This window comes from Canis lupus, chromosome 5 (genome assembly GCF_011100685.1).
Source record: "Canis lupus familiaris isolate Mischka breed German Shepherd chromosome 5, alternate assembly UU_Cfam_GSD_1.0, whole genome shotgun sequence".
Taxonomy (NCBI): domain Eukaryota; kingdom Metazoa; phylum Chordata; class Mammalia; order Carnivora; family Canidae; genus Canis; species Canis lupus.
Window position 1 is genome coordinate 382,937 of NC_049226.1, and position 27,362 is coordinate 410,298.

Consider the following 27,362-nt stretch of genomic DNA (forward strand, 5'->3'; position numbering starts at 1 on the left):
TTTTTTAATAATAAATTTATTTTTTATTGGTGTTCAATTTGCCAACATACAGAATAACACCCAGTGCTCACCCCATCAAGTGCCCCCTCAGTACCCGCCACCCAGTCACCCCCACCCCCCGCCCTCCTCCCCTTCCTTCCACCACCCCCAGTTCCTTTCCCAGAGTTAGGAGGCTTTACGTCCAGGCTGTTTCATGAAAACCTGCTCCGCGCAGAGCTAGGATGCAGAGACGCTGAAGGTGATGGGGATGCCCCAGGGACTACAGTCTGGGAAAGGGGAGAGACTGGAGGGCAAATGGCGCGCAGGAGGGAGGGGGACGGATGTGCAGGAGGAACACTGAGCACGGGTGGGGGCGAGGGCACAGCACCGGGGCTGCAGCAAAGGCGGGGGGGGGGGGGGGGGCGGGGCAGCGTTCCTGCGCGGGGCTGTCTGTCGCAGTCCCTGGTCCACCCCCCACCCCGGGGCTCCGCGGCTTCCCAGGGTTCGCTGTGCGCACACACTCCAGGCCGGCACCTGGGCCAGCAGCCTGCCCGGTGGGGGACTGAGAGGGGAGGAGAAGGGGAGGAGAAGAGGGGGAGAGAGGAGGAGAAGGGGGGAGAGAGGAGGAGAATGGGGAGAGGGGAGGAAGGAGAACAGGAGGAGAGGAGGGGGAGAGGGGAGGAAGGAAAACAGGAGGAGAGGAGGGGGAGAGGGGAGGAGGGGGAGGAGAGAGAGGGGAGGGGGATGAGGGGAGGGGGGGACAGGGGAGGGGAGAGGGGACAAGGGTGAGAGGGGGAGAGGAGGAAGGGGGGAGGGGGCACAGGAGAGGGGGAGGAAGGGGAGAGAGGACAAGGGGGGAGGGGAGGAAGGGGAGGGGAGGAGAGGGAGGAAGGGGGAGGAGAGAGGAGGAGGGGAGGGGGAGGGGGAGAACCAGCCTGCTGCGAGACACCCCCCCCGCCCCTCCCCGCTGCAGAGAGAGCCAAAGGTGGCTGATGGAGGCTGAGCCCCCAAACCACCTGGCGAGGGGCTCAGTAGCGGGCGAGGAAGGGTCCCCAGGCTGCGGGGCAGGGAGCAGAGCAGCTGCTTGCAGGGCCGCGAACGGGAGAGCCTGGGGTGTCACCTGCTCCGCCGCCCAGCTCCCCGGGGGCCACGGAAACGGGCTTTAAGGGCGGGGGAGCAGGGCCCATCCCGGCCGCTGGTGCAGGGCCCTGGGGCTCGCCCTCGACCACACTCCACGGGGAGGAGGTCGCAGGGCTCTTGTCTCCTGGAGGCCAGAAAAACTGAGAAGTGAACGTTTTTAAAGGGAAAGTGAGAACAGAAAAGGAGAGCTCTCTGCAGGGAGCCGGGCCCCGGGTGGCCTCCGGGGGCTGTTATGGGCGGTCTTTGATAGGAAACAGACCAGGGAACTCGGTAAGTTCCTTGTCAGTATCAGCGAGGATTGTAAATGTCTGGGCATATCCTGCCTATATTTAGAACCAACAGGATGTTCTTTTAAAACTCATGAAAATAAGCAAGGAGTTCCCCTCCCTCTGGTTAATTTGTCCTCCATAAGGGTTCTCCACCTCTGGGGCTCACGTGACCCGGCCTACTTAGCCCCCTACCTGTCTCTCCCTCCCCAGCCTTGCCTGCCTCTTATCAATGAGACCATGTGGAATTGGGGAAAGGATAGGATGGACCTGGTTTACCCACCTCCCAGTGGGAAGGTGACAAGCAGATGGAGTCTCTTAGAAAAGGATATTGCCACTTAATGGCTGGAATTTGAGGGTTCACCAGGTTGTGGATTTACCGACTACAGGAGCCCTGTGAGAAGCCTCCCCAAGAAGATGATGAGGCTGTAACACAACCAAAAGTGTTTATTTGGGGTCTCGAGGTTGCCAATCAGGACACGCAGGGTTGACCCAAGTTGAAAGTGTGCTCCAAACTGCAAGCCCTGGAGTTCAGGCTTATAAAGGCCAAACCCTAGAAGACCTCATTTGTTCTGTAAGGACTAGGGTTGGTGGTGACAGAGTTAAACCATCTAACACCTGATTGGCCCTTCAGCTAACAGAAGTTACATTATCTCTATTCCAGTTCAAAGTAGAAGGATATGTTCTAGGAGGCCTTTGAGCTGCAATGAACAAGCCATAATTGACAAAAGTCAAAGGGTCATTGTGTTCCTAGAATTTAAAACAGGCGTCAGTGCCTGGTCCCTGCTTCAATATCCTCCTGACCCTGTTTTGAATGGACCCTCTTAGAAATACTCCCTTTAGCCTCTTCTTTCACAGAAGGTTACAGATGAGATGCAGACTCTTCCCTTTAGAGTAGAGATGGTTTGAAAACGCAGAAGTTGCATAGTTTACCAAGCTGACAAGTTAATATTCTTAACCTCATTGGGTCATGAGGTATAACTGTTTTATACGTTGTTGAATTCAGTTTGCTAGTACTTTGCAGAGGGTTCTTGTGTCCACGTACATAAGGGGTATAGGTCTATAATTTTCTTTTATCACGATGGCTTTCATCTGGTTTTGGTACCCAAGAAATACTGGTTTCATAGAATTCTTCTATTTTTTGGAAGAATTTGGGAAGAATGGGTATTAATTCTTCTTTAATTTCTACTTTTTTAATTTTCTACATATTTGTAAATCTTCTAAATTTTTCCCTACTATAATTTCAGCTGTGAAATAATCTGTTCCTGGGCTTTTATTTATGGGTAGTGTTTTGATTTTTACTTCAATCTCTTCACCTACTTTAGGTCTATTCAAACTATCTCTTTTGGGGATCAGTTTGGTAGTTTGTGTCACTCTAGGCCCTTTCCAATTTTGTCTAAAGTATTTAATTTGCTGGCATATAATTCATAGTATTTCTTTATATCCTTTTTTGTTTCTAAACAAAAAAAATAATAAAGTCAGTAGTAATGTTTCCTCTGTCGTTTCTCATTCTAGTAATTTCAGTTTTCTTTTTCTCTTGGTTAATTCAGCTATGATTTGACAATTTTCTTGATCTCTTCAAAGAGCCAGGTTTTGTTTTCATTGATTTTCTCTATTATTTTTAAATTCTCTTTTTCAATTTTCTATTAATTTTCAACATAATCTTTGTTATTTCCTTCCTTCTGCTTACTTTAGGTTTAGTTTGCTCCTATGTTCTAGTATCTTAAGATGGAGGATTAAGATATTGCTTAACATCTTTATTCTTTCTTAATATACATATTTACATGCATAAATTTCCTTCTCAGCACTCCTTAAGCTGCATCTCAGACGTTGTGGTATGTTGTATATTCATTTTCATCCATCTTAAAGTATTTGATGATCTCTCACTTGATTTATTTTTTTGATGTGATTTTTATTTCTACATATTTGTAAATCTTCTAAATTTTCCCCTACTATTAATTTCCAGTTTTATTCCATTATAAACAGATAGTATACTTTATATTATTTTTATGCTCTTGAATTTTATTGACATTTGTTTTATGGCCTCGGATATGATCTATCCTGGACAATGGCCCATAAATGCTTGAGAAGAAGCTATATTCTTTTTCTTATTGGATGCACTGTTCTGTCTTTGCCCCTTAGTTCTAGGTAGGTAATAATGTTCAAGTCTTCCGTTTCCTTGATGATCTTTTATCTAGATTTTCTTTCCATTGTTGAAAGTAGGGGATGGGTCTTCGACTTCTGTTGTTATTCGTTTCTCTCTTCATTCTGTCAGTTCAGGCTTCATGTGTTTTGGTGTTCTGTTATTAGATGTATATATGTTTATAATTGTGATAGATTTCTGATCCTTTGAACCTTTTATTATTATTAAAATGTCCCTCATTACCTCTGGTGACTATTTTTTTGTTGTTTTATTGTCTGTTTTGTCTGGATCATTATAGCTACTTCACCTTTATTGTGGTTGCTATGTGCATGTTGTATTTTTTCCACCCTTTCACTTTCAATTTATTTGTATATTTTAATTTTTAAAGTGTGTCTTCTGTAAACAGTATGTAGTTGGATCACAAGGAGTTTGTTTTGTTTTTTTGTTTCTTTTTTTAAATCCATTTTGGCATTATCTTTTGATTGGATTGTTTAATCTCTTCACTTTTAATGTTATTGTTGATATACTTGATTTATGCCTAGCATTTTACTTTTTTTCTATATGTATCCCATGTCATTCTTTTTACTCTATTCTTTCGTTACTGCTTACTTTTACATTAAAATATATTATTAATGTGAGTGTGTGTGTGTGTGTGTGTGATTGCTCTAGGGTTGACCATTTGTATATTTTTCTGAAGCAATTTCTTATTCATTCTCATCTAATTTCAGTGATTCAGAAACATTACTTTTATGTAGCTCTATTCCCTTTTTGTAGTATTAGTATTATACACATTGCATCTATTACTGTTGCAAATCCAGCAATCCAATATTAAGGAGTGCACTTGTTGTGATGAGCACTGGGTGATGTATGGAACTATTGAATCACCATATTGCACATCTAAAATTAATGTAACACTGTATAATAACTAACTGGAATTAAAATTAAAACTTTTTAAAAATCCATTATTTTAAATATTACTCTACAATATCCTTAGTCCAATACATTTTATTTCCACTTAACGCTTTTATTTTGTTATTGGAAAACATATCACATGTGTATTATATTTCTACATATCATAAGTACAATGATACATACATTATTGTTTTACTCAATTGCTTTTTAAATTAGCTAAGAGAATAAATGAGAAGAATATGTATTTCTACCCTCTTTTAATCACAGCTTGTCAGATGGGATGCTTGAAATTATATATGTGATTCAAGGGCAGGAGGTTGGGCACCCTCACACAAGTCTTTGTGCCACACTTTTTAATCACTATCTCTTTTGGCTCCTATGCATACATTTGTTACGGGAATTATTACATAGTGTCTTTGTCAGTCAAGTCTGGTAAGAGATAGATGGGACACTCAAATGTGGTATTTCAAGTGACTTTACCAAAGGGGACATTTCCAACATGTGTAAGATGTGTAGAGGCTTAGTGCCCTCTGACTAGGATACGATGGCAGCTTTACTGCCTCTAGTCCTGAAGAGGCAAGAGCACAGGCGAGTTATTTTAGTACCTCAAGTGACTCCATTGTTTTTTTTTTTTTTTCCCCCTTATTTTGGTGATTTCTTTCAACTATCCTCCAGGACTGGAGAATCCAGAAGACAGAACCTGCCCACGGACCTAAATCTTTATTCCATCCAACTACTGATCTCCAGATGACCTCAAGAAAACTATTCTCCTTTCTGCTCTGACAAATGCAAGTCATCTTGAAAAGCTCTAGACAAGGCAGGGTTGGTGAGATTTGCCCAGAGGCCATTGTGCAGGCCATGAATCAGGTACTCTGTGATGACCGATACCTTTTCTGATGAAAACTATGGAGATTGACACAGATTTTTCACATTTGCACTTAATAACCATTTCATGTATAATTTTAAGATGCTTTTGGAGGGTCATGTCCATAGACTGTAAGCTACACTCACTACTCTTCCCAATACATACACACTGCTGTCCGAGTTCAGAAAAAAAGAGAAATTGCTTTCTCTGAAAGGAGTAGTCAATTGGACTAGGCTTGAAGATGGGTTTTGAATGCAAAGACATAGAGAAAGCACAGGCAAGGACACGAGGTATGAGAAGTAGGCTGACCATGTCACAAAAACTAATAGTGAAAGGGGACACTATTAATAATTACACTCAGATGCCGATCTGGACCTTCAGTATCAAACACAGATCCATATTTATCCTGCACAGAAGCAGTTTTGGGTGTTGGAGCTTGTTTATATGGTAGAGTGTGAGAGAGAACAGCATCCTCTCTATTGAGAAATATCCTTGATCTGCATCGAAGGAGAAGTTGGGATTTTTTTTTTTTCTTTTAGGAAAGAAAACTTTAGGCACACCATAGAAAAATGTTCAAATTTTCTTCTTTGCTTTAACTTCTAGAAAAATGAGAACCAAAGGTGGGCCCACAGATAGTAAACCTATGGAAATACACAGATAGTAACTTTATAGGGCCATAGGCTTTGCATTTTGCATACTGATTCACTCCTGGCCTTACCTTAGATTTTCTACTCTTGTTTTTCCATTGTGCTTGTATCTTCTTGCTTATAATTTATTTTTTATAATCTGCTTTAAATCCTTTCTGGAATAAGTTAAGGCATAAATAAGTACATAAATGCGGTAGCCAGGATGGTGGGTAAATTATGGGACTAATAATAGATTTTTTACCACATTTACAAGGTTGTAACAATACCAACTATCTTGTGGATCTATCTCTCCAGTGGAGGACAAAGCAATAATTGCAAGTTATTAAGTGTCCATTGCACAAGAATGGTGTTTGGTGCTTTACTTATGTTATTTTACTTAATCCTCACAACCCCATGAGTTGGCTGTTTATTTTCCTGTCCTATAAATGAGAATACTGAGTTGAAGTATTGTTAAAGTGAAACAGTATGTAGCCTGGCCCAAAATAGCAAGATTTGAAATTGCAGTGGAGGAAGAGGATCTAAAGCTCACCTCACACCACAAATGCAACTAGATAACTATCAAATCATCTTAATACCCCAGAAAGCAACCTAAAGAACTGGCAAAACAAATTTCACAATTAAAAGGAGAGAAGAGGTTACATCAAAGAAGGTAGAAAGTGCAGAGATGTGGTTTACAGGAGAAACGAATCCTGGCTGCTGTGGATGGGAGGAAGTCGTGGTGTAGAAGGGTGTGTGAGAGAGGAACACAGAGGATTGTACAAGAGAGAATTTCCTTGTAACCATTAAGCTTGGAAAATGAATGGGGCTGACTTTTGTGAGTTCTTGCAACCAGAAGGGCTGAAAGCTTGCTATTTTAAAGGTCAGTGGGCTTGGCAAGGATACATCCCAGAGTGCACTGTGCCACCCTGGGAGAGAAGGCATACAAACAATCTGGGAGCATACAGCATGGAAATAGCAACTTGAAGAGCCCCTGAGGCACACAGTGAGGAAATTACTGTGCCAATTCCTCCCCCCAACCCTTCAGTAGAATCACAGCCACATGTGGGAAGGAGTGCAGCACAGGCAATGGCTGCCTAACTTGCTTAAACTAAGTCCCACTCTCCTGCACTCCTAGAACTGCCATTCTCAGTCACACTTCTCTCAGGCCAGTGTGGTGGCTCATCCCCCCAGAAACCAGCACAAACCCCTGGCCATACCAGGTCTCCAGACTAGAGAGCTGTTTGCAGGGCTTCAGTTCCCATGGTGGTGGTGTCAAGTGTCATTTCACAAGAATATCAAAGCACACGTAGTTAAAACTCATCATATTCAGGGCAGGGACCAAACACTGCCCACAGCAAATAGGGAGAACCTCTGTGGATGACTGGGCTGAGGGAAAAGCAGTCAGAACACAGTGGTGTAGTGCACACAGCACATACTGGAGGCATTCCCTGAAAAGCCAGGCCCTGGGCACTAGAGGATCTCTTCTTCATGAGGCCATTACTTTCAGGAACAGGAGGAATAACTGGCTTTTCTAACAGAGAAGAAGGCAGACATTTAGACAAAGTGAGGAGACAGAAGAATTTATCCTAAATTAAAGAATAAGATATGGCTACAGCCAAAGATCTAAGTGAAACAGATGTAAATAACACGCCTAATGAATAACTTAAAACAACGATCATATGGATGCTCATTGGGCTTGAGAAAAGAATTGAAGACATCAGTAAGACCATTACTACAAGTACAAAAGAGTTTAAAAAGAATCAAAGGGATGAAGAATGTAACAAACAAGATTAGAAACATGCTTGATGCAATGAAAGCAAACTAGAAAAGGAGAGGAATGAATTAATGACCTAGAAGACAAAGTGATGGAAAGCAATGAAACTGAACAAAAGAAAGATTATGCAAATGAGATTAGACTTAGGGAACTCAGTGACTCCATCAAATATAATAATACTTGTATTATAAGAGTCCCATGAGAAGAAGAGAGAGAAAAGGGAGCAGAAAATTTATTGGAAGAAATAATCCTTAAAAATTCCCTAATCTGGAGCAGGAAACAGACATTCAGATCCAGGAGGCACAAAAAACTCCCATCAAAATAAACAAAGGCCAGCCCACACCAAGATATATATATATTTTATGATAGTCACGCAGAGAGAGAGAGAGAGGCAGAGACATAGGCAGAGGGAGAAGCAGGCTCCATACACCGGGAGCCTGACGTGGGATTCGATCCTGGGCCAAAGGCAGGCGCTAAGCCGCTGCGCCACCCAGGGATCCCCACACCAAGATATATTATAATTAAATTTGTAATATATAGTGATAAAGAAAAGAATCTTAAAAGCAGCAAGAAAAAAGATGTTATTAACTTACCAAAGAAAACCCACAAGATAGCAGAATATTTTTCAACAAAAACTTGGTAAGTCACAAGACAGTGGCATGATATATTCAAAGTGGTGAATGGAAAAATCTGCAGCCAAGAATACTCTGTCCAGCAAGGCTATCATTAAGAATAGAAGAGAAAAATAGTTTCCCAGACAAACAAAAATTAAAGGAGTTTGTGACCATTAAACCAGCCCTGCAAAAATATTAAAAGGGACTCTTTCAGTTGAAAGGAGAGATCAAAAGTGACAGTATAAGGCATGAAACACAAAAGCAATAAAAATGAATATTTCTGTAAAAAGTCTGTCAAGGAACTCACCAAAAAAGGCTATAAAATTTATAGCTTATACCTAAAACATGGGGAGGAGTGGAGTAAAGAACGGGCCCAAACTTAAATGACCATCAACTTAATATAGCCTGCTACTTACAAAAGAGGTTATATACTAACCTAATGGTTATCATATATTAAAACCATTAATAAACATGCAAAGGATAATGAGAAAGAAATCTAAATATATCACTAAAGAAAATCAACAAAACATAAGAAAGAAAGAAAGAAAGAAAGAAAGAAAGAAAGAAAGAAAGAAAGAAAAGAAAGAAAAGAAAGAATCAAAGAACATCACCAGGAAAAACACAAAACAAATAATAACATGGGAATAAATACATTTCTATCAGTAATAACTGTGAAAGTAAATGAACTAAATGCTCCAAACAAAAGACAGAGTGTCAGAATGTATTAAAAAAAGAATAAGACCCATCCATATATATGCTGCCTACAAGAGACTCATTTTAGACCTAAAGATACCTACAGATGGAAAGTGAAGGGATGGAGAAATATTCATTATGAAAATGGGTGTTAAAAGAAAGCCAGAGTAGCACTATTTACATTGGAAAATCTAGATTTTTAAAAAGTAACAAGAGATAAAGAAGGGAACTATATAATAATAAATAAGATAATCCAACAAGAACATATAATAATTGCAAATATTTATGAACCTAGCAAGGAAGCATCCAAATATATAAAACAATAACAAACATAAAGGAACTCACTGATAACAATATGATAATATTTGGGGACTGTAACACCATTCTTACATCAATGGATAAATTATCTAAACAGAAAATAAAGAAGGAAACAATGGCTTTAAGTGACGTACTGGACCAGTTGGACCTTAGGGATGTATTCAGAATTTTCTATCCTAAAATAGCAAAATACACATTCTTTTCAAGTGTACATGGAACATTCTCCAGAATAGATCACATATCAGGCCACAAACACAGGCCACTACAAATACAAGAATATTGAAGTCCTACTATGCACTTTTTCTTTTTTTTTTTTTTAATTTATTTTTTATTGGTGTTCAATTTACTAACATACAGAATAACCCCCAGTGCCCGTCACCCATTCACTCCCACCCCCCGCCCTCCTCCCCTTCTACCACCCTGACCACAACACTATGAAACTAGAAATCAACCACAAGGAAGTCAAATAACATCTTATTAAGCAATGAATGAGTCACCCAGAAAATAAATGAAATGAAGACACAATAGTCCAAAACTTTTGGGATGCAACGAAAGCAGTCCTAAGAGGACTGTACAACAATACAGGCCTACCTCATGAAGCAAGAAAAATCTAATACATAACCTAACCTTACACCTAAGGAAGCTAGAGAAAGAATACCGAACACCAAAATAAATTCTAAAAGGATTCAAAACCTAAATGTGAGACCTGAAACCATAAAAATTCTAGAAGAGAACATAAACATTTCTTTGACATTGGCTGTAGCAACTTCTTTCTAGAGATGTCTCCCAAGGCAAGGGAAACAAATGAAAAATAAACTGTTGGGACTTCATCAAAGTAAAAAATTTCTGCACAGCAAAGGAAACATCAACGAACTCAAAAGTAACCTGTGGAATGGAAGAAGGTATTTGCAAATGGTGTATCCAATAAAGGATTAGTATCCAAAGTATATAATGAGCTTATAAAACTTATAACGAGCTCCTAAAACTCAGACACCTGAAAAAATGATCAACATCACTGGTCATCAGGATAATGGACATCTAGACTACAATGAGATTTCATCTCGCACCTGTCATAATGGCTAAAATCAACAACACAAAAAACAGCAGGTGTTGGTGAGGATGTAAAGAAAGGGGAACTCTCTTGTACTATTGGTGGGAATGCAGTTTGGTGCAGCGAGTCTGGAAAACAGTATGGAGGGTTCTCACAGAGGTAAAAATACAGCTACCCTGCAACTCAGAAAGCTCACTACTGGGTATTTACCCAAAGAATACAAAAATACTAATTCATAGTACATGCACCCCTGTGTTTATAGCAGCATTATCTACAGTGACCAAACTATGGAAAGAATCCAAGGGTTCATAGGCTGATAAAGGTATAAAGAAGATGTGGGATATATGTATATACATATACGTAATGTGATATTACTGAGCCATAAGAAAGATGAAATCTTGCCTTTGCAACGATGCGGATGGAGCTAGAGGGTATTATGCTAAGTGAAAGAAGTCAGTCAAAGAAAGACAAAGACCATATGATTTCAGTCATATGTTGAATTTAAGACACGAATGAGTAAAGGGGATAAAGAGAGAGAGAGTCAACTACAGAGAACAAACTAATGGTTACCCGAGGGGAGACGGGTGTGGGGTGAGTTAAATAGGTGATGGGGACGTAGGAGTGCACTTGTTGCGATGAGCACCGAGTAATATATGGGAAAGTTGAATCATTGTATTGTGCACCTGAAACTAATATTAAATTGTGTTAAGTAGAATTTAAATTAAAATGTCAAAAAAAAAAAAAAAACCCAACCCCACAAACAAAGCAGCAGGCTTTGGCACCAAAGAAGCCTTGGTTCAAACCCCGCACTTCCTCTCTTCTACTTAGTAGCTTGACTATTTTAAGTTACTTGAACTTCTGTGAGACTGTTTCCCAATTCATAAAATGCACCTTATTGTCCCAATACTTTAGAGGGTTGTTGTGAAGGGTTTAGTTAAATGAACTGATTTTGAATATTTCTCTCTTCCGCAAGATTGTATCACAAAGAAGTGATGTCTTTAAGATCCGAATGAGAAATCTCGTGTGTCCACCTCAGCATTCCAAAATGGCACTGGATTCCAGAACCTCAGGGATCACACCCAGGCTAGTATCCTGCAAATATATTTGGAGCACATGCTATATACCAAGAGGCCCAAAGAGAGATTTAGGGATTTGACCCAAATCCAGTTGCTTTCCTAGGGTGCTTCTCTTCGCAACATCAGAAATATATGATTTCACACGAAGAGTTTCAGAGCGAGCAGAGACCTAGGGACAGTGGAGGTTATTTCTTACTACTTCTGAGCTATTCTTTTTTTACATATAAATTTATTTTTTTATTGATGTTCAATTTGCCAACATATAGAATAACATCCAGTGCTCATCCCATCCAGTGACTTCTGGGCTATTCTGTTCTCATCGTTAGCTTCTGTAGGTCACAGCCTCCTGCCGCAGTCCAAGCTTCCTGCTCATTGCCTCACCTCTGGAAGGTATGTGTTCCCACTTCTTTCGACCTTAGGGTAAGCCTTGAGAGCTACCCATTGCCTCATTTATGTGGTTCTTTGATGAGATTGGTAACACGTCCCAGCCGCAGTACCAAGGGGAGCACCACCCATTCCGATAGGCACCCTAGTCAAGCAGAGCCTGACCTACGGGGACACTTGTACCCAAGATGAGGAGGAGGCAGCCCAGGTGCTGAGCAACACCTGAGATGGGAACAGAGGGCACCCCTAGCACACGGTCGTGTCCAGAGTGGAGCTGTCGCTGGTACTCAGGACCAGAGGAGACTGTTTATCCTGTCTCCCAATTGCTGGAAGCGGCCAAGAGCACTAGGAAGGGGATGAACATGGAAGTATGGACACAGTGATGGACTCAGCACTGAATGGGTTCTCTCACATGCCTTCCCCTGAGCAGCTGCGGTCTGCACCTCCACTCCGCACTCCACATCTATGCCTCTGGTCTCCAGGAAACTTAAGGTTGGAAAAGCCTGGTTACATTGAAGAGCTTGCAAACGGGAAGATTCAGAGATGGCAACTCCTTTAACTGCAAAGAATGGAAGTAAGTACACATGATTCAAGCAAAGACTGATCACGGGGGAGAGCTGGCCCCACATGGGTGGCCCGGTGTGGCCCACTCCGGGTGAAAGATGGCAAGGCTCTCAGGCAGCCAGGGAGGTGCAAGGAGGCACCTGGTGGGGCTAGAGGGTGGGGGGTCGGGGGCAGGGTGCCGTCCTGGCCCAGAAGAAAGGGCTCAGGCTGAGTGTCACGAGTTGGAAATTTAAACAATGAATTCAGATCTCACTTCTGCGACTTACTAGAGGCACGGAACTCACTGATTCTCCATTTCTTCACCTATAGCGTGTGGAAGCTAATTGCTCTCCACTTCCTATTGCAGAATTGTAAGGATCAACTGAGACGGTGTAGGGCGGAGTAAATTGTAAATTCTGAAGTACTGATTATCAAGTAGTGGAATCGTGCAGTGGTCTCGAGCGTAAACTTTGGAGGTAAACTGGGTTTGAATCCGGTCTACCACTGATTAACTGTAATCTTGGATGAGTTGCTTAACTGCTCTGTGCCTTGTTTTTCTGACCTTTAATATACAAATAAATAGTACTAGTATGAAAGATTTATAAGGGAAAAGCATAATATGTTTAATGACTGACTCATACTAAGTGATTTACTCTTAAATTATTGCTTCTTGCTTTTATCATCACAGTCCAGAATAGGGCAATTCCCAGTAGTTTATAGCCCCAAACCACCATGGATATAGGATCCTGCTGCTTTCCTTCTTACTACATGGGAGGCATCCTTAGATGCTGGAATTAGAAGGGCTAGTAGCTAGCACGTATTCTGTGCCAAGGTCTGTATTAGGTCTTATATACGACTGTTAGTTCCTATAGCAACCCTTAGGGGTCAGGTATTACCAACATAATTTTATAAATTAAGGAACTGTGGCCAGGAGATTAAAGTGACTTTCCCAAATTGCTAGTAGACGGCAGAGCTGGCTCTGTATCATCCAGGGGCCAGTCAGGTGAATAAATAAGCATATTCTGCCAAAGATAATTTAAAATGAGAAATTGGCTAAACAAACGATGGCTGCCTTGAAAATGAAAAAGAAAGGGAAGAAGGGAGAGGGCGAGGAAGGAAGGGAGAACGGAAGGGAGAAAAGAAGGAAAGAAGGCCATAAGAAAAGAAGGAAAGTAAAAGGAATGACGTAGTATGAAGAGGAATTGCAGAAGTCCTCTTCTATCTCTAGGTCTGGGACTACAAAGATGGGGTGATTAGAACTTGGAAGTTTCCATCAGAACCACACCAAGCCTTAAAATAGATGAGCACCAGGTGTTATGCTATGTTGGCAAATCGAACTCCAATAAAAAAATAGACAAAAAAACCCCAGCATGCATTACCTGCCACACTCTTGTGACACGGTTCAGGTGTTCATTTCCCCCCAAAAGCTCTCTGGCTGCAGTGTACACGACAGGACACATGCTCACATGGAAGGCATCACGGCCTCCTCCTGCTGACTTTATCTGAGCCCTTGCTCTAGTCCAGGGCCCTCCAGATGGAGTGAGCTCCTCACACTCAGAGTTACATCTTAACAGATGTTAACGTGACATTGGTTCATTTAAATAAGTTTGAAAGGAAGAACCATGGGAATTATTTGCTGAAAGACTCTACATATTAATCAAAGATCCTGGAAGGACTCAGAGGTCCTGCAAGAAGATCTGAGGCAGCGTGGAAGACTGAATGCTGAAGACAGAAGCTTCCAACGCACCAAGCACTTAATGTGACTCCTGTCGGGAGGGAGGGAGACCCAGCACATAAAGGAACCAAGAGTTAATCTGCTACTATCCTGAAAGAATCCGAAACCCAGGAGCAGCTACTGATACAGAGAGAGGTTTTCGGAGGCTGATGGAGTAGAGGACCCCCGTTGGAAAGCAGAAGTTGCCCAACAGGTGCCACCATTAGAGCAAACAGCCAGCAGCCTCCTTTTACTGGTTCCTTCCTGAGGTAGGTGGAACAATAGAAAGACTATGACCGTTTACTCCCAGCCCTGTGCCCCCTCTTGAGCCTGGAGAAATGCTAAGGAACTTTTTCACTGAGGGCTCTGGGCAACCAAGACGAATTTTTCCTGTGTGTAGGTAGTAGAGGTCAGGGATAGATGACTTCACAGGTGCTCTGATTTGATTTCAACCCAGAGCAAAGGTCTCAAAACTACCACCTGCCGACAGTCAGATAGTAGTTAAAGCCCGCTTCCTGGCAAGATGCAGCAGAGCTAGTGTCACTGTATGTACTGGCCCGATCTTGGCCATGAATGAAACCTTTCGACAACTGAAACATATGTCCTAACAACACTTCTATGATCTATCCTCAGCATGTAGGACTGGACCATCTTTTCAAACACGGTTGTCACACTATCTTTTGGGATAGTGCCTCCTTTCCTGAGTCTCTGCAGAGAGCTGTTGTCATACCTCACCCTCTGAGTTCATCGTCGAATGGAGGTTCTGGGTCCCCAAGGCTACTCGTTACTAACAGTGTAGAGGAAAAAGGTGGTGTCTTACTAGATCCCAGTGTGTGGAGAGACAGGGAACCGGGTGACACAATCATTGTCTAGACTGAGGTCATTTATTATGACATTTGCACCATTCTTCCTTCCTGCTCCATTCACCCCCTGCAGTACAGCACTGAAAACACGCTTCTACGACTCTCAGGAAGCCCCAGCAGAACCAAGAACCTGTGAAAAGCATCTGGAGAAGGATTCTTGGGAACTTGCATTAAAGACACTATGTTTGGGTTTCTACAAGAAACTTAAAAGTTCAAAGAAACTGTCATCAAGCTCTGATATAGAAAGATAGATAGATTGATAGATAGATAGATAGATAGATAGATGATAGAAAGATAGATAGATCAGAAAACTCGGGTAAAAATAATCATTATAATCATTATCAAACTTTAGGTCAGAGTTTCATATCAGTCCACACCCTAGACTGGAGGCAAAATGGACACTGAGCACTTACTTACTATGAGAGCTATATAACAAAAATAAGTCAATTCTTGGCTTAAAAATGATGTACTAATGCTTCGTGCCAGAGATGATCCTTTAAGACAAGTATACCCATTGATATTGGTAAACCTACAGGAATCAATAGATTCCTATAACCTTTCCAAGAAACAATTAGTCATGTACATCAAGAACCATGAAGATATTTATATTTTGACCCACAATTATGATATTCTTACCTTCAAGAATTATTAGAGATGCTTTTTATGATATACTTAATAGGATTACATAGAAAGAGCCTCAAGAAAAAGCCTAAAGAAAAGTGTTTACATAAATTATGGTGAATCCAAAAACCACTTAAAATGATGGTTTGTACAAATGTTTAAGGATAGAGAAAAAAATCACTGTATCATATTAAGTCAGAATAACAGGACACTAACCTATGGAGTCAGAGAGCTCGCAACTGCCAACATATATGTTGTATAGGAAGAAAGGTTTCATTCCTATGCACCTGGGTGTTAAGCGTAATTCTCTCTCAGTTATGAGATTATGTGGGGCTTATTTCCTTCGTTGTCCTTATGGTAATTATCACATTTTCTAAAGTATGCTTGCATTACTTGAAAGGGAGTTTACCATAAGGCATTTCTGTGAAGGATGAATAACTCCTCCCCTAAGACATGGCTTTGTCCTGTTTGGAACATTTGTGATACTCACATGGTTGGCTTTTGTGGAAAGAAGCCAACCTTCTGCACTAACTCATTCTGAACGTTTTAGAAGCTCCTGACCAGGGTTGGAGACCCTCCAAGTCTTCAGGTAGAGAAATCTGTCTCTGACTCGGCAGCCGCACCCCCCACAGGTGCCATTCCTGTTGCTTCCTCTTCCCCACACAGCCTGCGCTAGAGGAGGGGCTCTAGCCTTCCCTGATTCTGTCTTATTTGCTTTGCCTTCTTGACCAGGCCTTCATATCCTGAGGGCAACAAAGAAAAAATTAGCTTGAGTTCAAATTACCTAGATAATTTTTGACAATATTTTCTCTGGATTAATCATGTATCTTCTTCCTGCCACCAGTTTACTCCTCCCTTTTAAGTCTGTTTACATAAGCCTTCCTTATAAACCACCTACTTATCATAGGATGTATATGGAGAAATCATAAACAATAACAAAAATTGCAAACAATATAAAATGTCAAACTACACTACTGCAAATAAATTTATGCCAAAAACTATATGCACAGCCACTTAAAAGCTCCAACATATATTCATATATCCATAAGCAGATACGTTTACAAGCGTGGATATGCATATTCATTTCCATGCTTGATTCCTCTGCCATACAGACATAACAATTTGGGGACTAAGAAGATGTCTGAAGCAAAAGTTTTCATTCATATAATGAAAGTCAGTCTAGTGTGGTGGCAAAGAATTTTAGGCCCTACAATCAGAATATAAGGATTCAAATTTTGATTCTGCCATTGTTACTTTGGAAATAGTATTTAAACTCTCTGTACTTTTGAGAAGAGCCCCATTGTACTATTGCACCGCAGGCTTTTTATGAGGTAGAATTGGATTAATATCTGTAAACCATGTAGAACAGTCTCTGGCACATAGTAATCACTTAATAAATGTTTTCCATATACAGAAGTCATACAAATTGAGTTTAACATGTGGCTCAAGATGACATACTTCTTGCTCTATTAGTGAATCAGCTTGTGTCCAATTCACAAATGAAGCCATACCATGATATAAAATGAAGGTCACAGGAATGGCTGGGTGGCTCAGCAGTTGGACATCTGCCTTCAGCTCAGGGGGTAATCCTGGAGTCCCAAAATTGAGTCCCACATCAGGATCCTTGTATGGAGCCTGCTTCTCTCTCTGCCTGTGTCTCTGCCTCTCTCTGTGTGTCTCTCAGGAATAAATAAATAAAATCTTTTTAAAAATAAAACAAAATAAAGGCCACAGATGTCCAAAGGTTGCTCTAAACACTGGGGAAGAGATTTTGCTATTGATATCAGGCTAATGCCCCAACTGAACTGACCTCCTCATGAAGAAGTATTTTTATGGGGTAAAATAAGCACTCAATGATACCAGAAGATGAAAGAGTAATTTCTTTCTCTAAAGACCAAATCAGTCACTTAGAATTTGAGGAAAAAGAAAAGTCTTGCTTAATAGAAGGCCCTTAATGTTTGGACTCAGAAACTCAACAAGAAGCCAAAATACTCTGGAAACATGTAGTCTTGTTAAGTAGGCCAGGACAGATCAGAATGTCACATAAATTTCTTTCTTTTTTTTTTTTTTTTAGAATGTCACATAAATTTCATACTAGAAACTTTTTTTTTCAAAGATTTTATTTATTTGTTCATGAGGCACACATAGAGAGAGGCAGAGACACAGGCAGAGGGAGAAGGAGACTCCCTGAGGGGAGCCTGATGTGGGACTGGATCCCAGGACCCCGGGGATCATGACCTGAGCCCAATGCAAATGCTCAACCACTGAGCCCCCCAGGTGCCCCACCTGTTTATATGATTTGGAGGATTTTTGATTAGGTAAAGAGTTATATAAAGATTTGAAGACTTAGTCTTAATTCTCATATTCATAAAGAGGAATAAGCTAGTTACCTTACCTGTAAAAAGCATTAAGGAAGTCTGGGGTATAATAGAAAAATCCTTCTACCTTTTGCTAGGTGCACATCCAATGTCCTCCTACTAAGGTTTAAACTTTTTCTGTGAGACCTGAGTGAAAGAAGGAATAAATTGATATTTGACATTCTAAGTATAATTGCAAACATTTGCAGTAAGAATATATTAGTGAACATAATACACATAATAATTAGTGAACATAATGTATTATGTTCACTAATATATTCACTTTTCCTTGTATTGGACAAGGAAAACCAATGAGTCAGCCCTACAATTAATTCAGAATTCAAAAGGTGCAACCATGTTGTCACAAATGACAGGATTTCAATTCTTTTTTTATGGCTGAGTATATTCCATTGTATATACATACAACATCTTTGTTATCCATTTTTATCTGTTAATAGACAGCTGGCAAGCTTCCAAATCTTGACTATTGTCAATAATGCTGCAATAAACATAGGGGTGCATTTATTTTTTTCAAATTAGTGTCTTCATTTGTTTTGAGTAATACCCAATAGTGAAATGATTAAGACAGAGAAACACAAATATAATATGATTTGATTTATATATGGAACATAAAAAACACAAAACAAACAAACTCTTAAATACAGAGAATAAGCTTGTGGTTGCCATAGAGGGGAGAGGGCAGGGAGATGGATGAAATGAAGAGGAATAAGAGGTAAAAATTTCCAATTATAAAATAAGTAAATCATGGAGATGAAAACTACAGCATAAGAAATATAGTCAATAATATTGTAATAATGTTGTATAGTAACAGATAGTAACTACACTTATTATGGTGAGAACTGAGTAATGTATAAAATTGTCAAATCACTGTGTTATACACTTGAAACTAAGGTAACATGGTATGTCAATTATTCTTCGATAATAAATTTTAAAAATATATCATTGGGTTTTCATATAACATATTTCAAAACATACCAGATATACTTTCAAAGCATACATAGTATTACGTGGTAAATAGATCAAGGAGATTAGAATCAGATAGACATGAATTCAAACTTTCCCTCTGGATCCCACTTCTAGATACAATGGAGTATATGAATTGGATTTATCCTCCTTCTTTAAAAGACTATAGCAGATGCAATACGTAAAAGAATGATTTAAGGCATTGGAGAATGGTCAGTGTAAACAGTGATACTGAGACAAGGAAAACCAATGAGTCAGCCCTACAATTAATTCAGAATTCAAAAGAAAATTGCCCCATACATGGGTCCAATTAGCTCTAGACTATGAGCAGTTTTTATCTCACCTAACAAAGCTTAAAGGCAAGCACTGAAAAAATCAAGTTTCCAAGTAACGTTCCATGTTCCAGAAAAAATATCAAATATATTTAAAGAAATACAATTATCCAGGACACAATAGTATGAAATTCACAAAATCCAGCATTCAGTGATGGAATACCAGGCACAAAAACAAAATATGACCAATAATGAGAAGAAAATGAGATTAGTATAAATAGACATAGAAATTAAATATATATGGACACAGTATTAAAATAGTACATTAGAACAATAAATGCACTCCATACATTTACAAGGTAGGGGAAAGCAAAGTAATAAGGAGAAATACAGAAGGAATATTAAAAAACACAAGAGAAACACAAAGTGAACTGCATAAAACACTAGATATCCATTAGATGTGATTAACAGCAGATTAAATACCACAAAAGAAAAGAAATCAGTGAACTCAAAGACAAAGCAATTGAAACCGACCAAAGCAAAATACAAAAAAGAAAGAATGTTGAAATATTTGGCATAAGTTTGAGGATAACATCAAGTGGCTATATATATATATATATATATATATATATATATATATATATATAATGCATAATTAGAGTCCAGAAGAAAAGAAGTGAGTCCAGGAGGAAGAACAGGAAAAAAAGAAATAATGCCAAAATATTTTACAAATTATGTTAAAACTTGTTCACAGATTCAAGAAATTCAGTGAATTTAAATACACTCTCTCTCACACACATACACACACACACACACAAACCTACATCCAGGAAGTAGGTAAAGCAAGGGTAAAGAAATAAATCTTAAAAGCAGCCATAGAAGAGAGAGAGAAAAAAAAGGACAAACTGTTTACAAAGAATAAAGATAGGAAATACATAAGACATTGTCAGAAACAATGCAAGCCAGAAGACAGTGGGATGCCATTTTCAAAGTACTGAAAGAAAAAAAGATCCATCAACTTAGAATTCCACACTCTTAACATTTTTTCAAAAACGAAGGTAAAGACATTTCCAACATACAGAAGCTGAAAGATTTCATTGCCAGGAGAACTTCAGTGCAGTAAATATTAAAAGAAGTTCTGTCAGAGGGAAAATGATGGCAGATGGAAATCTGGACCAACACAGGGGTCTAAATATTAAAGAAGATTGATGTGGTTAAAATAAAACATTTCTTTTGTCTCACTTTAAAGAAAAGAGAGTTAAGATAGAAGGATATACTCATAAGGTTCCTATGTCGTTACTGAGCATTAACTGACTGAGCATAACATTAACTGAGGGTGAGCTGTGGTGTGTTAAAAATATATACTATGAAACCTAAAAGAACCAGTAAGTTAAAAAAAAAAAGAAAGAAAGAAAGTTCAGTAGGAAGGAAGGAGGGATAAATAGGTAGAGCTCACGGCACTTTTAGGACAGTGGAACTAATGTGTATGATACTATAATGGGGGATACATTATACCTTTGTCAAAACCCATAGAATGTTTAACACTATGAATCCTTATGTAAACTATGGACTCTTGTGAATAATAATGGATCATTATTGGTGCAATCACCTATAAAAAACATACTGCACTAATGCAAGATGTTCTTTATAAGGGGAATTGTTGAGGTGAGGATAGTGAGGGGGTAAATGGGAATTCTTTGTACTTTCCACTTGATTTTTCTGCAAACCTAAAAAATAAAATCTATCAATTAAAAAAACAAAGTCTTGCACGTTGACACAATTTAAATGGAAGTGCTCAATAAAGGATCATTTCCCCCTCCAACCCAATGAGTCATTGATTGCTAATTTGAAACTATCGTCAAGGTTAATGATTCCTAAAAAAAAAAGGTTAATGATCCCTCAGGTTTTCCTCGGGAGATCTCTAGCCTAATATATTTTGAGCTTCTTATGGTTTTGATTTGATTCTGCTTTTACAGGGTCTATTCTAACCAAGCTCTTTTTTTATCCCTTACTTAATTAGTCAGTGGATAAGGAAAGCAGGTGTTCCATGTTGAAATGCCTAAAGCTGCTCTATTCCACTTAGTTGTGAACTTCCCACAGATGTGCATCCTTATGGAGCCTTGCTACACTCAGTTGTAATTGGAAAATTTAGAGACCTAGTTGACATTCAGCCACAGCAATGATGTGCTTATCAGTTGATGGTGTTAGGAAGACTCTCCCCCGCCTTTTTTTCTCATTCTGTTGCATCAACCATGTTGTAATTTTTTTGTTTTTGTTTTTAGTTTTTATTTTCATAAGATTCTGCTAATCATTTGGGTAGGTCAATGGGACAAACATTAAATACACCAGTTAAATATCATGAGTAATTCATACAATACCCTACGTTCAGTTTCTACACATGTTGAGGCACTTGATGTACATGTACAAAAATACAGATCATCCACGTTTCCTCTTTCACTTTTCCTAGAACTCTGCTTAATGGCATCAGAGATTGCTGAGACCCTTTGTGAAGCAAGGATAATGCATTTTGTAAACAGTCACAATAACTTTAAATGGATTCATGAGAACAATTTTCCATCATGCTAAACACAAAGAATCCCAGTGTGAAAAAAAAATCTTAAAAGTTGGAAAAAAAATGAAAAAGTAAGTTGGAGGTCAGCTGCTAGCCAAAATGGCTGGGAAAAAGTGACAGAGTCAGAATGTCCCCCTGCCACCCAGTCCATTTCCCTTCGCCTGAGTGGGTGAGCTTCTATGTGACGAGATTCCCTGATGGAGATCAGCGCTCATTATGGCTACTTTCAGAACTGAAGGCAAATAGAAGGCGTGGAATCAGAACAGATCATGTCAAAACCTAATATCAGCCAAGCAAGAAAATGAAGAAAAATTGAGAACAAAGGAACTCTCATTATGTTGTAGTGACAAAGGGGAAAATAATGGATTCAAGTAAAAACTCAATTATCAAGGAAAGAAGGAAATACTAATTTCCCAGGATTGGAAATAACCACTTCTGGGCTAAACTTGTTTTACCTTTTTCTCTAGTGAGGTTTATTTTATTAATTTCTTCCTACTGAGGTGGAGGCTGTTCTCCTGTTTGACCTTCTTTGTTGCTATTTTCCCCTAAAACTCCTGGACACTTAATTCCACTGTCCATGTCAGTGCTAAAAATTTCCCTAGCCCAGAGCAAAGCCCCAGCTATATGATTATCTTGGAAAATACAGGAAATGAGACTTAGCACTTAGCTTCACACATTCTTTTTTTTGTTCCAACTAGAAAATTAGACATATTATTTACTGAGAAAAAAATTTCTATATGGTCATCATCCTTTAAAATTTCTTTGTTACAAATTTACATGTACCCCACAGAGCTGGACCAGAAAAAGAAATGCTCTGGGAACAGAATCAAGATTTGAACTATGAATGAAGATTCATCACCATGCAGAAAAGTTAGGGATGGGCATTTTCTGCCTGAGTGATGCCTCTGATTATTTCAAGTCCTTGGCAAGAGTAGAATCAATCACCCTACCCAATTATATCCACTAGCAAAAAAGCTATTCAAGATATCTCCTTTGTCCATATGTCAAGGTGCCTGAAGAACATTCATTAAGCAATTTTTCCTTTTATGGTTTCAAAATATTAAAAGGCAAATATCCTTGAGAAAGGGTCATTTTAAGGATTGTATTGCTAAAACTTAGGCACCTAGGTAATGATGATGAGCTGTAGAACACAACTGTGACAACTAGCCAAGAGCAAGTTACTTCAGGAGTAAAGTTCAGGAGAAAAGAACATAAGCAGGAGCTCCACAGTAATTAAAAAAGGAGAACAAATAGAGACCAGTGTGGGGTGTCCCAAAGGAACAATGTCACCCTTGTTCCTTTCACCATTTTGTTAAAAACTTACAAAGTTATTTTTCCTTCATTCATCCATCCAGCCTATGGTAAGGGGACTGTGTCTTATGTGAAATATTCTCAGTAGGAAAGACTGAATTCAAGTCTCAGAAGAGGAAGGATAGCATCAGGAGGGACACAGAAGAAAGGAAGAGGTGTAAGAAGAGTTACTAGTACGGAGAGGGACAGAAGTGCATTAAATGAATTCTATGAGCCTCTTCTGTGACTAATGAAAAATGAGCAAAAGAACTGAAGAAACATTTCACAAAACATGACACAGGAATAAATAACATTCTGAAAGAAACAACATTATTATTCGTCAGGAAAATATGAGTTAAAACTACAGTGAGATCGCACTTCATGCACTCAATAGAACAGCTAAACCTAAGAGATTGGCAATATCAAGTGTTGGTATGAGTTTGGAGCTACCGGATTTTTCATTCATTGCTAGTGGAATGTAAAATGGTGCAACAATTTGAGGAAACAGTTTGGCAGATTTTTATAAAATTAAACATGCATATTACCTAGTCATCCACTCCTGGGTGTTTATCCAATAGAAATGAAAGCATATGCTGAGAGACTTGAACATGGATGGTTTTATTTTTTTTTTATTTATTTTTTTAATGGATGGTTTTAGAAGCTGTATTAGTTTCCTATGGCTACTATAACAAATTATACAAACTTGGTGGCTTAAAACAATACAAATTTATTTTCTTATAATTCTTGAGGGAAGGAATCTAAAATCAGTTACACTGGACTAAAGTCAAAGTGTCAGCAGTGCTGGTTCCTTTTGGAGGTTTTGAGGGGAGAATCCATTTTCTTGTCTTTTCCAGCTTCTACCTTCCTCCTGAATTCCTTAGCTTGTGGCTTCTTCCTTCGTCGTCAAAGCACATCAATCCAGTCTCTGCCCTGTCTTCACATTGCCTTCCCTTTTCTAACTTTGATTCCTCCTGCCTCTTGCTTCGAGGACCATAGTAATGGCCCACCCGGATGATCGAGGATCATCTCTCCACTTCAAGATCCTTAAGCTGATTACACTTACAATATCCCTTTTGTCATATAGGGTAGCATTCATAGATTCTGGAACTAAGACATGGGCTTCCCTGGGTGGAAAGGTGGCATTATTCGGTCTACCACAAAAGCCTTATTCATAACGTCTCAAATGTCCATCAACAATGAATGGAAAAACAAAATGTGTATTCATACAATGGAATAATACTCAGCAATAAAAATAATATCTGACATATACAAAATATGGATGAATCTCATTAACATTATATTAGGTAACAGAAACCAAATACCAAAGAATTCATACCCTGTGATTTCATTTATGTGAGATTATAATAGGCAAAATGAATTTGTAGTGACAGAAATTATATAATTGGTTATATAGAGTAGAAAGTGTTGGATGTTTTTCCACACAGGCATGTAAGAGAAATTTCTGGGAGAAAGGAATTTAATTTTTAACTGGATGAGTTTGCACACATTTGTCAAAATAATTGAATTACATCTGTATCTATATATCTATACATATATACAGATGTATGTAGAAAGAGATTACATATAGCATAAATTGTATGTAAGTTATAGTTCAATTGCATTGATTAAAAAAAATAAAAGTAATTGGCTTGTCCAATTCTCCCCCATACCTTTTGTGCCTCTCACTAGTGGACTGGCTAGAGGAAACAAAGTCTTCTAGTTGACTGGTGAAACTCGGCAAGTCAAAAAGGTCTATGTTGCTGGGAAGACTACCTTATTCTGAGTTCTTGCGTACATCCTTATGCAGTTCTCATTATCCAGTTCTGATCAAGGGCTATTTTCTCCCAAGTGTCTGATGAAGGTTCAGGCGGTCAGGGGACCTGGTAGGATATTCTTTGGTGAACAAGCCAAACATAACCTCACACACCAGTATGAAATGCCACACAACTCTTCTTTACCTTTTCAAATGTTTTTTTTTTTTTTTCTTTTATCTGTAGGAGATGAACCATAGAAGGTGGTGAGCAGCATACTCTGAGCATCTCTCAGAGGGTGAATGTTCTCAGCCCTTGGAGCAGATTGAGATGGGTGATGAATAAAAGGAAGTTTTTTTTTTTTTTTTTTTTGCCCTGTCTGGTTTTTCCAATATTCTGATGTTACAACTGCTGTTCTTCCTTAGTTAGAAAATGGTGTTGGTTGAGACTGGACAACTTGGAGGAACTCCCTACCTTGGTGATGGTCACTGTCTTCTGGATTGTTTGGTGTCCAGGAATTCACTGGCCTAATCCCATTAATACACAATTTTGGGAACAATAGCTTTTACTATACTGCTCAAGACTGTCAAGGTTCACTATGGTGAGATAATCTAAGACCTTAATTGTTTTTCCTGGATGAAGTGAGAAAGGCTTGTGAATTGTAGTGATTGGAGAAACTGGGGAATATGATTCCTGGCTACATACCTTGAGAACAATTAGTCAGTCTGGGAAGGTGATTTACTCTGGTTACAGCCAAATTTATTTTAAACTCAATATTGTCTTTCTAAGTTTGCTTCTCACGGCCATTCCACATTAACCTCATCATAAGTGTTGCACCTAAAGATTATCAGAACCACCTTCAAGAGACCGGCTGAGTTATCCTCCCCAGTCCAGGAAAATATTTTCTTATTCTGAGCACTTATTTCTTATTCTGAGCACTATCCCGAGGGTTTCAGATTTTCAGGGAAGAGAAGAAGATAGAGTGGATATATCTGGGGGATGATGCAGCTATAACGATTCAAAAAAGGAAAACTCTAGGAAGGTTCTAAAAATATTTTATTCATTCAAAGATCCTCTTTACAAGTTAGGAGATGGAAAGAAAGAAGAAAAGCAGTTGTTCCTCCATTTATAGCATTTCCTACTCCTTGTCCATGCATGTAGTTCCCATGGACACATCTACGTGTCCAGGACTGGAGGAAGTATCCCTGTCATTTATTACAACTTGGCAGCCAACATCACTATAGATCAGCTTCCATGGACTCTACACTCCTTCCCTTTCTTCTCTGTGTCTTGTCCATGACTTTGTCTTTCACTTCTCCTTAAGCAACTTGAACTGGCACATCTGTAGCTGCTTTAATACATATGGGACAATATAAGGATGAGATTCATTGAATTTTAGCCAATTCCAGGTTTTTCTGCCTCTGCTCAAAAAGATACATCCAGTGCTGGGAGTCTGGAAGCTAAACTGAGTCATTATGGGGATATCCAGCTCCTAGAAGCTGCCATTAACTATAATAATCCATTCCCAAGCATTTGGGATGTGGGGAAAGAGCAGCATCAAAGAGGGTTGTGATACTATGTAAGAGAGACATGTGATAAATCATTCTGTATTTGTTAAAGATTTTGATCAATTCAGTAGTAAAAATATATAAAAACAATCCTCTGTGAGAACACCACTGTAGAATATGCAACCATAAAATGAATAATAAGGGAATGCAACAAACAATTCTAGACACATATATTAAAAAATTACATGAAACAAAACAGATCCTCACAAAGCATAACTGTACCTAATATAAAATAGATAATTTTTTAAAAACCTGCAATTGCTTATGAAATGGAATTCATAATTTAATGCTCCCCAAAAAGCAATCTCTAAGGCCAAATTAATTCAGTGATGAATTCTACCAAACATTTAAAGAAGAATGACACTTCTGCATAATCTCTTCCATAAAATAGAAAAGAAAGAACTTTGTGATTCATTGTACAAGGCCAATATTACCCAGATATCAAAATCAGACCAAAGATAGTACAAAAATACTTTAGCAAGGTGAAAGAATTTTTAAAAATCACATAATCATATCAAGCATTTGTAGAAATTCAGCACTAATTCAATTCATGAAAAAAAACTTCTCAGAAAGCTAAGAATAGAGAGGAACTTCCTCAATTTAATAAAGATCATCTACAGAATAGTTACAGAAAACATTATAATCAATGATGAAAGGCTGTGCTTTCTCCCTATTACTAGGAACAAGGCATGGATGTAGGTTTGCATTTCTGTTATTCAACATGGTGTTGGAACTTCTAGCCATCGCGACAAGTTAAGGAAAAGAAATAGAGTCATATAGACCAGAAAGGAAGAAATAAAACTCGGCTTTTGTGAAGCAAAAATTTATAACATGATACCATTTACAATCACCAAAAACATGAAGCACTTAGATGTAAATCTAACAGAACATGTACAGGAATCATACGCTGAAAATAACAAAATGCTGGTGAAGGAAATTTTTAAAAGATCTAAACAAATTCCTGGGTTGGAAGACTCCACATATTG

The 27,362-nt window shown here is 39.0% G+C and overlaps 1 long non-coding RNA gene across 1 annotated transcript; it reads left to right on the forward strand.

The window, feature by feature from the left end:
• Positions 1-164: 164 nt before the first annotated feature.
• On the forward strand, positions 165-25,156 carry LOC119871986. The gene is made up of 3 exons (XR_005358811.1): positions 165-238; positions 5,116-5,307; positions 25,055-25,156. It is a non-coding gene; the product is annotated as an uncharacterized LOC119871986 (long non-coding RNA).
• The last annotated feature ends 2,206 nt before the right edge of the window (positions 25,157-27,362 follow it).